The following is a 14,545-nucleotide window of genomic DNA, read 5'->3' on the forward strand; positions in this document are numbered from 1 at the left end:
GGATTGAGGATTGAGGATGAGGACTGAGGTTTGAGGATTGAGGTTTGAGGAATGAAGATTGAGCATTCAGGATTGAGGATTCGGAATTGAGGTTTGAGGACTGAGGATTGAGGGTTGAGGATTGAGGATTGAGGATTGACGCTTGGGGATAGAGGATTGAGGATGGAGGATTGAAGAGAGAGGACCGAGTGTTGAGGATTGAGTGTTGAGAATTGATGTTTGAGGATCGAGATTTCATTATTGAATATTGTGGATTGAGTATTGAATCATGAGAATTCAGGATATTCTATTGAGTATTGAGAATTGAGGATTGATGGTTGAGTATTGAGAATTGATGGTTGATGGTTGTGTGTTGAATATTGAGGATTGAGTATTGAGGATTGAAGATTGAGTATTGAGGATTGAAGATTGGGTATTGAGGATTGAAGGTTGATGATTGAGGATTGAGGATTGATTATTGAGGATTGAGGATTGAGGATTGAGTATTGACAATTGAAGATTGAGGATTGATGATTGTGGATTGAGGACTGAGGATTGAGGATTGAGGACTGAGGATTGAGGATTGAGGATTGAGGATTGAAGACTGAGTATTGAGGTTTGAATTTTGAGGATTGAGGATTGAGGATTGAGGATAGATGATTAAGAATTGAGAATTGAGGATGAGGACTGAGGGTTGAGGATTGAGGTTTGAGGAATGAGGATTGAGGATTGAGGATTGAGGATTGATGATTGTGGATTGAGTATTGAAGATTGAGGATTGATGATTGAGGATTGAGGATTGAGGATTGGGGATTGAGGATTGAGGATTGAAGATTGAGTATTGAGGATTGAAGATTGAGATTTGACGATTGAGGATTGAGGATTTAAGATTGAGGATTCGGGACTGAGTGTTGAGGGTTCAGTGATGAGGATTGATGTTTGTGCATAGAGTTTTGAAGATTGCAGATTGAGTATTGAGTATTGAAAACTGTGAATTGCTGATATTGTATTGAGGATTGAGAATTGATAACTGATTGTTGATGACTGAGGTCTGAAGATTGAGGATTCAGGATTGAAGATTCAGGATTGAGGTTTGAGGACTGAGGATTGAGGATTGAGGATTGAGGATTGAGGATTGAGGATTGAGGATTGAGGATTGAGGATTGAAGATTGAGTATTGAGGATTGAAGACTGACGATTGAGTATTGAGGATTGATGTTTGAGGGTTGTGTATTGAATAAAGAGGATTGAGGATTGAGGATTGAGGATTGAGGATTTAGCATTGAAGATTGAGTATTGATGATTGAAGATTGAGGATTGAGGATTGAGGGGTGAGGATGGAGGATTGAGGATTGAGGATTGAGGATTGAAGATTGAGTATGTAGGATTGAAGATTGAGGATTTAGGATTGAGGAACGAGGATTGACGATTGAGGATGATGGCTGAGGTTTGAGGACTGAGGTTTGAGGACTGAGGACTGAGGATTGAGGCTTGAGAATTGAGGATTGAGGATTGAGGATTGAGGATTTAGGATTGAGGATTGAGGATTGAAGACTGAGTATTGAGGATTGAAGATTGAGGTTTGAGGATTCAGGATTGAGGATTGAGGATGAGGGCTGAGTGTTGAGGATTGAAGATTGAGGATTGAGGATTGAAGATCGAGTATTGAGGATTGAGGGTTGAGGATTGAGGATTGAGTATTGAAGATTGAGGATTGATGATTGTGGATTGATGACTGAGGATTGAGGATTGAGGATTGAGGATTGAGGATTGAGTACTGAAGATTGAGGATTGATGACTGAGGATTGAGGATTGAGGATTGATGATTGAGGATTGAGGATTGAAGATTGAGTATGGAGGATTGAAGGTTGAGTATTGAGGATTGAGGATTGAGGATTGAGGATTGAGTATTGAGGATTGAGGATTGATGATTGAGGATTGAGGATGAGGACTGAGGTTTGAGGATTGAGGTTTGAGGAATGAAGATTGAGCATTCAGGATTGAGGATTCGGAATTGAGGTTTGAGGACTGAGGATTGAGGGTTGAGGATTGAGGATTGAGGATTGACGCTTGGGGATAGAGGATTGAGGATGGAGGATTGAAGAGAGAGGTCCGAGTGTTGAGGATTGAGTGTTGAGAATTGATGTTTGAGGATCGAGATTTGATTATTGAATATTGTGGATTGAGTATTGAATCATGAGAATTCAGGATATTCTATTGAGTATTGAGAATTGAGGATTGATGGTTGAGTATTGAGAATTGATGGTTGATGGTTGTGTGTTGAATATTGAGGATTGAGTATTGAGGATTGAAGATTGAGTATTGAGGATTGAAGATTGGGTATTGAGGATTGAAGGTTGATGATTGAGGATTGAGGATTGATGATTGAGGATTGAGGATTGAGGATTGAGTATTGAGAATTGAAGATTGAGAATTGATGATTGTGGATTGAGGACTGAGGATTGAGGATTGAGGATTGAGGATTGAGGATTGAGGATTGAGGATTGAAGACTGAGTATTGAGGTTTGAATTTTGAGGATTGAGGATTGAGGATTGAGGATTGAGGATTAAGAATTGAGAATTGAGGATGAGGACTGAGGGTCGAGGATTGAGGTTTGAGGAATGAGGATTGAGGATTGAGGATTGAGGATTGATGATTGAGGATTGAGTATTGAAGATTGAGGATTGAAGACTGAGGATAGAGGATTGAGGATTGATGATTGAGGATTGAGGATTGAAGATTGAGTATGGAGGATTGAAGATTGAGGATTGAGGATTGAGGAACGGGGATTGACGATTGAGGGTGATGGCTGAGGTTTGAGGACTGAGGTTTGAGGACTGAGGACTGAGGATTGAGGGTTGACAATTGAGTATTGAGGATTGAGGATTGAGTATTGAGGATTGAAGATTGAGGTTTGAGGACTGAGAATTGAGAATTGAGGATGAGGACTGAGGGTTGAGGATTGAGGTTTGAGGAACGAGGATTGAGGATTGAGAATTGAGGACTGAGGATTTACGATTGAGTATTGAAGATTGAGGATTGATGTCTGAGGATTGATGTCTGAGGATTGAGGATTGAGGATTGATTATTGAGGATTGAAAATTGAGGATTGAGGATTGAGGATTAAGAATTGAGAATTGAGGATGATGACTGAGGGTTGAGTATTGAGGTTTGAGGAATGAGGATTCAGGATTGAGGATTGAGGATGAGGGCTGAGGGTTGAGGATTGAGGAATGAGAATTGAGGATTGAGGATTGAGGATTGAGGATTGAGGATTGAGGATTGAGGATTGAAGACTGAGTATTGAGGATTGAAGATTGAGGTTTGAGGATTCAGGATTGAGGATTGAGGATGAGGGATGAGGGTTGAGGATTGAGGAATGAGGATTGAGGATTGAAGATCGAGTATTGAGGATTGAGGGTTGAGGATTGAGGATTGAGTGTTGAAGATTGAGGATTGATGATTGTGGATTGAGGACTGAGGATTGAGGATTGAGGATTGAGGATTGAGGATTGAGGATTGAGTATTGAAGATTGAGGATTGATGACTGAGCATTGAGGATTGAGGATTGATGATTGAGGATTGAGGATTGTAGATTGAGTATGGAGGATTGAAGGTTGAGTATTGAGGATTGAGGTTTGAGGATTGAGGATTGAGTATTGAAGGTTGAGGATTGATGATTGATGATTGCGGACTGAGGATTCAGGATTGAGGATTGCGGATTGAAGACTGAGTATTGAGGATTGATTATTGAGGATTGAAGATTGAGGATTGAGGATTGAGTATTAAGAATTGAGAATTGAGGATGAGGACTGAGGGTTGAGGGTTGAGGTTTGAGGAATGAGGATTGAGGATTGAGGATTGAGGATTGAGGATTGAGGATTGAGGATTGGGTATTGAGGATTGAAGAATGAGGATTGACGATTGAGGATTGAGGATTGAGGATTGAGGATTGAGTATTGAAGGTTCAGGATTGATAATTCAGGATTGAGGATTGAGCATTGAATATTGAGGATTGATGATTGTGGGTTGAGGATTGAGGATTGGGGATTGAGGACTGTGTGTTGAAGATTGAGGATTGATGATTGAGGATTGAGGATTGAGAATCGAGGATTTAGGATTGAGGATTGAAGATTGAGTATTGAGGATTGAAGACTGACGATTGAGTATTGAGGATTGATGTTTGAGGGTTGTGTATTGAATATTGAGGATTGAGGATTGAGGATTGAGGATTGAGGATGAGGACTGAGGTTTGAGGATTGAGGTTTGAGGAATGAAGATTGAGCATTCAGGATTGAGGATTCGGAATTGAGGTTTGAGGACTGAGGATTGAGGGTTGAGGATTGAGGATTGAGGATTGACGCTTGGGGATAGAGGATTGAGGATGGAGGATTGAAGAGAGAGGACCGAGTGTTGAGGATTGAGTGTTGAGAATTGATGTTTGAGGATCGAGATTTGATTATTGAATATTGTGGATTGAGTATTGAATCATGAGAATTCAGGATATTCTATTGAGTATTGAGAATTGAGGATTGATGGTTGAGTATTGAGAATTGATGGTTGATGGTTGTGTGTTGAATATTGAGGATTGAGTATTGAGGATTGAAGATTGAGTATTGAGGATTGAAGATTGGGTATTGAGGATTGAAGGTTGATGATTGAGGATTGAGGATTGATGATTGAGGATTGAGGATTGAGGATTGAGTATTGAGAATTGAAGATTGAGGATTGATGATTGTGGATTGAGGACTGAGGATTGAGGATTGAGGATTGAGGATTGAGGATTGAGGATTGAGGATTGAAGACTGAGTATTGAGGTTTGAATTTTGAGGATTGAGGATTGAGGATTGAGGATTGATGATTAAGAATTGAGAATTGAGGATGAGGACTGAGGGTTGAGGATTGAGGTTTGAGGAATGAGGATTGAGGATTGAGGATTGAGGATTGATGATTGTGGATTGAGTATTGAAGATTGAGGATTGATGATTGAGGATTGAGGATTGAGGATTGGGGATTGAGGATTGAGGATTGAAGATTGAGTATTGAGGATTGAAGATTGAGATTTGACGATTGAGGATTGAGGATTGAGGATTTAAGATTGAGGATTGGGGACTGAGTGTTGAGGGTTCAGTGATGAGGATTGATGTTTGTGCATAGAGTTTTGAAGATTGCAGATTGAGTATTGAGTATTGAAAACTGTGAATTGATGATATTGTATTGAGGATTGAGAATTGATAACTGATTGTTGATGACTGAGGTCTGAAGATTGAGGATTCAGGATTGAGGATTCAGGATTGAGGTTTGAGGACTGAGGATTGAGGATTGAGGATTGAGGATTGAGGATTGAGGATTGAGGATTGAGGATTGAAGATTGAGTATTGAGGATTGAAGACTGACGATTGAGTATTGAGGATTGATGTTTGAGGGTTGTGTATTGAATAATGAGGATTGAGGATTGAGGATTGAGGATTGAGGATTTAGCATTGAAGATTGAGTATTGATGATTGAAGATTGAGGATTGAGGATTGAGGGGTGAGGATGGAGGATTGAGGATTGAGGATTGAGGATTGAAGATTGAGTATGTAGGATTGAAGATTGAGGATTGAGGATTGAGGAACGAGGATTGACGATTGAGGATGATGGCTGAGGTTTGAGGACTGAGGTTTGAGGACTGAGGACTGAGGATTGAGGCTTGAGAATTGAGGATTGAGGATTGAGGATTGAGGATTTAGGATTGAGGATTGAGGATTGAAGACTGAGTATTGAGGATTGAAGATTGAGGTTTGAGGATTCAGGATTGAGGATTGAGGATGAGGGCTGAGTGTTGAGGATTGAAGATTGAGGATTGAGGATTGAAGATCGAGTATTGAGGATTGAGGGTTGAGGATTGAGGATTGAGTATTGAAGATTGAGGATTGATGATTGTGGATTGATGTCTGAGGATTGAGGATTGAGGATTGAGGATTGAGGATTGAGTACTGAAGATTGAGGATTGATGACTGAGGATTGAGGATTGAGGATTGATGATTGAGGATTGAGGATTGAAGATTGAGTATGGAGGATTGAAGGTTGAGTATTGAGGATTGAGGATTGAGGATTGAGGATTGAGTATTGAGGATTGAGGATTGATGATTGAGGATTGAGGATGAGGACTGAGGTTTGAGGATTGAGGTTTGAGGAATGAAGATTGAGCATTCAGGATTGAGGATTCGGAATTGAGGTTTGAGGACTGAGGATTGAGGGTTGAGGATTGAGGATTGAGGATTGACGCTTGGGGATAGAGGATTGAGGGTGGAGGATTGAAGAGAGAGGTCCGAGTGTTGAGGATTGAGTGTTGAGAATTGATGTTTGAGGATCGAGATTTGATTATTGAATATTGTGGATTGAGTATTGAATCATGAGAATTCAGGATATTCTATTGAGTATTGAGAATTGAGGATTGATGGTTGAGTATTGAGAATTGATGGTTGATGGTTGTGTGTTGAATATTGAGGATTGAGTATTGAGGATTGAAGATTGAGTATTGAGGATTGAAGATTGGGTATTGAGGATTGAAGGTTGATGATTGAGGATTGAGGATTGATGATTGAGGATTGAGGATTGAGGATTGAGTATTGAGAATTGAAGATTGAGAATTGATGATTGTGGATTGAGGACTGAGGATTGAGGATTGAGGATTGAGGATTGAGGATTGAGGATTGAGGATTGAAGACTGAGTATTGAGGTTTGAATTTTGAGGATTGAGGATTGAGGATTGAGGATTGAGGATTAAGAATTGAGAATTGAGGATGAGGACTGAGGGTAGAGGATTGAGGTTTGAGGAATGAGGATTGAGGATTGAGGATTGAGGATTGATGATTGAGGATTGAGTATTGAAGATTGAGGATTGAAGACTGAGGATAGAGGATTGAGGATTGATGATTGAGGATTGAGGATTGAAGATTGAGTATGGAGGATTGAAGATTGAGGATTGAGGATTGAGGAACGGGGATTGACGATTGAGGATGATGGCTGAGGTTTGAGGACTGAGGTTTGAGGACTGAGGACTGAGGATTGAGGATTGACAATTGAGGATTGAGGATTGAGGATTGAGGATTGAGTATTGAAGATTGAGGATTGATGACTGTGGATTGAGGACTGAGGATTGAGGATTGAGGATTGAGGATTGAAGACTGAGTATTGAGGATTGAAGATTGAGGATTGAGGATTCAGGATTGAGGATTGAGGATGAGGGCTGAGGGTTGAGGATTGAGGAATGAGAATTGAGGATTGAGGATTGAGGATTGAGGATTGAGGATTGAGGATTGAGGATTGAAGACTGAGTATTGAGGATTGAAGATTGAGGTTTGAGGATTCAGGATTGAGGATTGAGGATGAGGGATGAGGGTTGAGGATTGAGGAATGAGGATTGAGGATTGAAGATCGAGTATTGAGGATTGAGGGTTGAGGATTGAGGATTGAGTATTGAAGATTGAGGGTTGATGATTGTGGATTGAGGACTGAGGATTGAGGATTGAGGATTGAGGATTGAGGATTGAGGATTGAGTATTGAAGATTGAGGATTGATGACTGAGCATTGAGGATTGAGGATTGATGATTGAGGATTGAGGATTGTAGATTGAGTATGGAGGATTGAAGGTTGAGTATTGAGGATTGAGGTTTGAGGATTGAGGATTGAGTATTGAAGGTTGAGGATTGATGATTGAGGATTGCGGACTGAGGATTCAGGATTGAGGATTGCGGATTGAAGACTGAGTATTGAGGATTGATTATTGAGGATTGAAGGTTGAGGATTGAGGATTGAGTATTAAGAATTGAGAATTGAGGATGAGGACTGAGGGTTGAGGGTTGAGGTTTGAGGAATGAGGATTGAGGATTGAGGATTGAGGATTGAGGATTGAGGATTGAGGATTGAGGATTGGGTATTGAGGATTGAAGAATGAGGATTGACGATTGAGGATTGAGGATTGAGGATTGAGGATTGAGTATTGAAGATTCAGGATTGATAATTCAGGATTGAGGATTGAGCATTGAATATTGAGGATTGATGATTGAGGGTTGAGGATTGAGGATTGGGGATTGAGGACTGTGTGTTGAAGATTGAGGATTGATGATTGAGGATTGAGGATTGAGAATCGAGGATTTAGGATTGAGGATTGAAGATTGAGTATTGAGGATTGAAGACTGACGATTGAGTATTGAGGATTGATGTTTGAGGGTTGTGTATTGAATATTGAGGATTGAGGATTGAGGATTGAGGATTGAGGATGAGGACTGAGGTTTGAGGATTGAGGTTTGAGGAATGAAGATTGAGCATTCAGGATTGAGGATTCGGAATTGAGGTTTGAGGACTGAGGATTGAGGGTTGAGGATTGAGGATTGAGGATTGACGCTTGGGGATAGAGGATTGAGGATGGAGGATTGAAGAGAGAGGACCGAGTGTTGAGGATTGAGTGTTGAGAATTGATGTTTGAGGATCGAGATTTCATTATTGAATATTGTGGATTGAGTATTGAATCATGAGAATTCAGGATATTCTATTGAGTATTGAGAATTGAGGATTGATGGTTGAGTATTGAGAATTGATGGTTGATGGTTGTGTGTTGAATATTGAGGATTGAGTATTGAGGATCGAAGATTGAGTATTGAGGATTGAAGATTGAGGATTGAGGATTGAAGATTGAGTATGGAGGATTGAAGGTTGAGTATTGAGGATTGAGGATTGAGGATTGAGGATTGAGTATTGAGGATTGAGGATTGATGATTGAGGATTGAGGATGAGGACTGAGGTTTGAGGATTGAGGTTTGAGGAATGAAGATTGAGCATTCAGGATTGAGGATTCGGAATTGAGGTTTGAGGACTGAGGATTGAGGGTTGAGGATTGAGGATTGAGGATTGACGCTTGGGGATAGAGGATTGAGGATGGAGGATTGAAGAGAGAGGTCCGAGTGTTGAGGATTGAGTGTTGAGAATTGATGTTTGAGGATCGAGATTTGATTATTGAATATTGTGGATTGAGTATTGAATCATGAGAATTCAGGATATTCTATTGAGTATTGAGAATTGAGGATTGATGGTTGAGTATTGAGAATTGATGGTTGATGGTTGTGTGTTGAATATTGAGGATTGAGTATTGAGGATTGAAGATTGAGTATTGAGGATTGAAGATTGGGTATTGAGGATTGAAGGTTGATGATTGAGGATTGAGGATTGATGATTGAGGATTGAGGATTGAGGATTGAGTATTGAGAATTGAAGATTGAGAATTGATGATTGTGGATTGAGGACTGAGGATTGAGGATTGAGGATTGAGGATTGAGGATTGAGGATTGAGGATTGAAGACTGAGTATTGGGGTTTGAATTTTGAGGATTGAGGATTGAGGATTGAGGATTGAGGATTAAGAATTGAGAATTGAGGATGAGGACTGAGGGATGAGGATTGAGGTTTGAGGAATGAGGATTGAGGATTGAGGATTGAGGATTGATGATTGAGGATTGAGTATTGAAGATTGAGGATTGAAGACTGAGGATAGAGGATTGAGGATTGATGATTGAGGATTGAGGATTGAAGATTGAGTATGGAGGATTGAAGATTGAGGATTGAGGATTGAGGAACGGGGATTGACGATTGAGGATGATGGCTGAGGTTTGAGGACTGAGGTTTGAGGACTGAGGACTGAGGATTGAGGATTGACAATTGAGGATTGAGGATTGAGGATTGAGGATTGAGTATTGAAGATTGAGGATTGATGACTGTGGATTGAGGACTGAGGATTGAGGATTGAGGATTGAGGATTGAAGACTGAGTATTCAGGATTGAAGATTGAGGATTGAGGATTCAGGATTGAGGATTGAGGATGAGGGCTGAGGGTTGAGGATTGAGGAATGAGAATTGAGGATTGAGGATTGAGGATTGAGGATTGAGGATTGAGGATTGAGGATTGAAGACTGAGTATTGAGGATTGAAGATTGAGGTTTGAGGATTCAGGATTGAGGATTGAGGATGAGGGATGAGGGTTGAGGATTGAGGAATGAGGATTGAGGATTGAAGATCGAGTATTGAGGATTGAGGGTTGAGGATTGAGGATTGAGTATTGAAGATTGAGGATTGATGATTGTGGATTGAGGACTGAGGATTGAGGATTGAGGATTGAGGATTGAGGATTGAGGATTGAGTATTGAAGATTGAGGATTGATGACTGAGCATTGAGGATTGAGGATTGATGATTGAGGATTGAGGATTGTAGATTGAGTATGGAGGATTGAAGGTTGAGTATTGAGGATTGAGGTTTGAGGATTGAGGATTGAGTATTGAAGGTTGAGGATTGATGATTGAGGATTGCGGACTGAGGATTCAGGATTGAGGATTGCGGATTGAAGACTGAGTATTGAGGATTGATTATTGAGGATTGAAGATTGAGGATTGAGGATTGAGTATTAAGAATTGAGAATTGAGGATGAGGACTGAGGGTTGAGGGTTGAGGTTTGAGGAATGAGGATTGAGGATTGAGGATTGAGGATTGAGGATTGAGGATTGAGGATTGGGTATTGAGGATTGAAGAATGAGGATTGACGATTGAGGACCGAGTGTTGAGGATTGAGTGTTGAGAATTGATGTTTGAGGATCGAGATTTCATTATTGAATATTGTGGATTGAGTATTGAATCATGAGAATTCAGGATATTCTATTGAGTATTGAGAATTGAGGATTGATGGTTGAGTATTGAGAATTGATGGTTGATGGTTGTGTGGTGAATATTGAGGATTGAGTATTGAGGATTGAAGATTGAGTATTGAGGATTGAAGATTGGGTATTGAGGATTGAAGGTTGATGATTGAGGATTGAGGATTGATGATTGAGGATTGAGGATTGAGGATTGAGTATTGAGAATTGAAGACTGAGGATTGATGATTGTGGATTGAGGACTGAGGATTGAGGATTGAGGATTGAGGATTGAGGATTGAGGATTGAGGATTGAAGACTGAGTATTGAGGTTTGAATTTTGAGGATTGAGGATTGAGGATTGAGGATTGATGATTAAGAATTGAGAATTGAGGATGAGGACTGAGGGTTGAGGATTGAGGTTTGAGGAATGAGGATTGAGGATTGAGGATTGAGGATTGATGATTGTGGATTGAGTATTGAAGATTGAGGATTGATGATTGAGGATTGAGGATTGAGGATTGGGGATTGAGGATTGAGGATTGAAGATTGAGTATTGAGGATTGAAGATTGAGATTTGACGATTGAGGATTGAGGATTGAGGATTTAAGATTGAGGATTGGGGACTGAGTGTTGAGGGTTCAGTGATGAGGATTGATGTTTGTGCATAGAGTTTTGAAGATTGCAGATTGAGTATTGAGTATTGAAAACTGTGAATTGATGATATTGTATTGAGGATTGAGAATTGATAACTGATTGTTGATGACTGAGGTCTGAAGATTGAGGATTCAGGATTGAAGATTCAGGATTGAGGTTTGAGGACTGAGGATTGAGGATTGAGGATTGAGGATTGAGGATTGAGGATTGAGGATTGCGGACTGAGGATTGAGGATTGAGGATTAAGGATTGAAGACTGAGTATTGAGGATTGATTATTGAGGATTGAAGATTGAGGATTGAGGATTGAGGATTAAGAATTGAGAATTGAGGATTGATGGTTGAGTATTGAGGATTGTGGGTTGAGGATTGAGGATTGAGCATTGAAGATTGAGGATTGATGATTGAGGATTAAGGATTGAGGATTGGGGATTGAGGATTGAAGATTGAGGATTGGGTATTGAGGATAGAAGAATGAGGATTGAGGATTGAGGATTGAGGATTGAGGATTGAGGATTGAAGATTGAGTATTGAGGATTGAGGATTGAGGATTGAGGATTGAGGATTGAAGACTGAGTATTGAGGATTGAAGATTGAGGATTGAGGATTCAGGATTGAGGATTGAGGATGAGGGCTGAGGGTTGAGGATTGAGGAATGAGAATTGAGGATTGAGGATTGAGGATTGATGATTGAGGATTGAGGATTGAGGATTGAGGATTGAGGATTGAGGATTGAAGATTGAGGATTGGGATTGAGGATTGAGGATTGAGGATTGAGAATCGAAGGTTGAGTATTGAGGATTGAAGATTGAAGTTTGAGGATTGAGGATTGAGGATGGAGGATGAGGGCAGAGGGTTGAGCGTTGAGGTTTGAGTATTGAATACTGAGAATTCAGGATATTCTATTGAGTATTGAGAATTGAGGATTGATGGTTGAGTATTGAGGATTGACGATTGAGTATTGAGGATTGAAGATTGAGGTTTGAGGACTGAGAATTGAGATTTGAGGATGAGGACTGAGGGTTGAGGATTGAGGTTTGAGGAACGAGGATTGAGGATTGAGAATTGAGGACTGAGGATTTACGATTGAGTATTGAAGATTGAGGATTGATGTCTGAGGATTGATGTCTGAGGATTGAGGATTGTGGATTGATTATTGAGGATTGAAGATTGAGGATTGAGGATTGAGGATTAAGAATTGAGAATTGAGGATGATGACTGAGGGTTGAGTATTGAGGTTTGAGGAATGAGGATTGAGGATTGAGGATTGGGGATTGATGATTGAGGAATGAGTATTGAAGATTGAGGATTGATGACTGAGGATTGAGGATTGAGGATTGATGATTGAGGATTGAGGATTGAAGATTGAGTACGGAGGATTGAAGATTGAGGATTGAGGATTGAGGATTGTAGATTGAGGACTGAGTGTTCAGGGTTGAGTCATGAGAATTGATGTCTGTGAATTGAGATTTGAAGACTGAAGATTGGGGATTCAGTATTGAAAACTGTAAATTGAGGATATTCTATTGAGGATTGAGGATTGACAATTGATTGTTGCGGACTGAGGGATGAAGATTGAGCATTCAGGATTGAGGATTCGGAATTGAGGTTTGAGGACTGAGGATTGAGGGTTGAGGATTGAGGATTGAGGATTGACGCTTGGGGACAGAGGATTGAGGATGGAGGATTGAAGAGAGAGGACCGAGTGTTCAGGATTGAGTGTTGAGAATTGACGTTTGCGGATCGAGATTTGATTATTGAATATTGTGGGTTGAGTATTGAATCATGAGAATACAGGATATTCTATTGAGTATTGAGAATTGAGGATTGATGGTTGTGTATTGAGAATTGATGGTTGATGGTTGTGTGTTGAATATTGAGGATTGAATATTGAGGATTGAAGATTGAGTATTGAGGATTGAAGGTTGATGATTGAGGATTGAGGATTGATGATTGAGGATTGAGTATTGAGGATTGAGTACTGAGGATTGATGATTGAAGACTGAGTATTGAGGATTGAACATTGAGGATTGAGGATTCAGGATTGACGATTGAGGATGAGGGCTGAGGGTAGAGGATTGAGGATTGAGGTTTGACGATTGAAGATTGAGTATTGAGGATTGAGGATTGAGGATTGAGTATTGAGGATTGAAGTTTGAGGGTTGATGGTTGAGTATTGAGGATTGAGAATTGAGGGTTGAGGATTGAGTTTTGAAGATTGAGGATTGATGATTGAGGATTGAGGATTGAGGATTGAGGATTGAGGATTGAGGATTGAGGATTGAAGGTTGAGTATTGAAGATTGAAGATTCAGTATTGATTAATGAAGATTAAGAATTGAGGATTGAGGGTTGAACATTGAGGACTGAGTGTTGAGGGTTGAGTGATGAGAATTGATGTTGTGGATAGAGGTTGGAAGATTGCAGATTGAGTATTGAGTATTGAAAACTGTGAATTGAGGATATTCTATTGAGGATTGAGGATTGACAACTGATTGTTGATGACTGGGAGCTGAAGATTGAGGATTCAGAATTGAGGTTTGAGGTCTGAGGTTTGCGGATTGACGATTGAGTATTGAGGATTGAAGATTGAGGATTGAGGATTGAGGATTGAGGAATGAGGATTGAGGATTGATGGTTGAGGATTCAGGATTGAGGATTGAGTATTGAGGATTGATGATTGAAGACTGAGTATTCAGGATTGAACATTGAGGATTGAGGATACAGGATTGAGGATTGAGGATGAGGGCTGAGGGTTGAGGATTGAGGATTGAGGATTGAGGATTGAAGATTGAGTATTGAGGATTGAGGACTGAGGATTGAGGATTGACTATTGAAGACTGAGGAATGATGATTGTGGATTGAGGACTGAGGATTGAGGATTGAGGATTGACAATTGATTGTTGCGCACTGAGGGATGAAGATTGAGCAGTCAGTATTGAGGAGTCGGAATTGAGGTTTGAGGACTGAGGATTGAGGGTTGGGGATTGAGGGTTGAGGACTGAGGATTGTGGATTGAAGATTGAGGTTTGAGGATTCAGGATTGAGGATTGAGGATGAGGGATGAGGGTTGAGGATTGAGGATTGAGGATTGAGGATTGAAGATCGAGTATTGAGGATTGAGGGTTGAGGATTGAGGATTGAGTATTGAAGATTGAGGATTGATGATTGTGGATTGAGGACTGAGGATTGAGGATTGAGGATTGATTATTGAGGATTGAAGATTGAGGATTGAGGATTGAGGA

The sequence above is a fragment of the Calliopsis andreniformis genome, unplaced genomic scaffold (genome assembly GCF_051401765.1).
Source record: "Calliopsis andreniformis isolate RMS-2024a unplaced genomic scaffold, iyCalAndr_principal scaffold0127, whole genome shotgun sequence".
NCBI classification, from domain to species: domain Eukaryota; kingdom Metazoa; phylum Arthropoda; class Insecta; order Hymenoptera; family Andrenidae; genus Calliopsis; species Calliopsis andreniformis.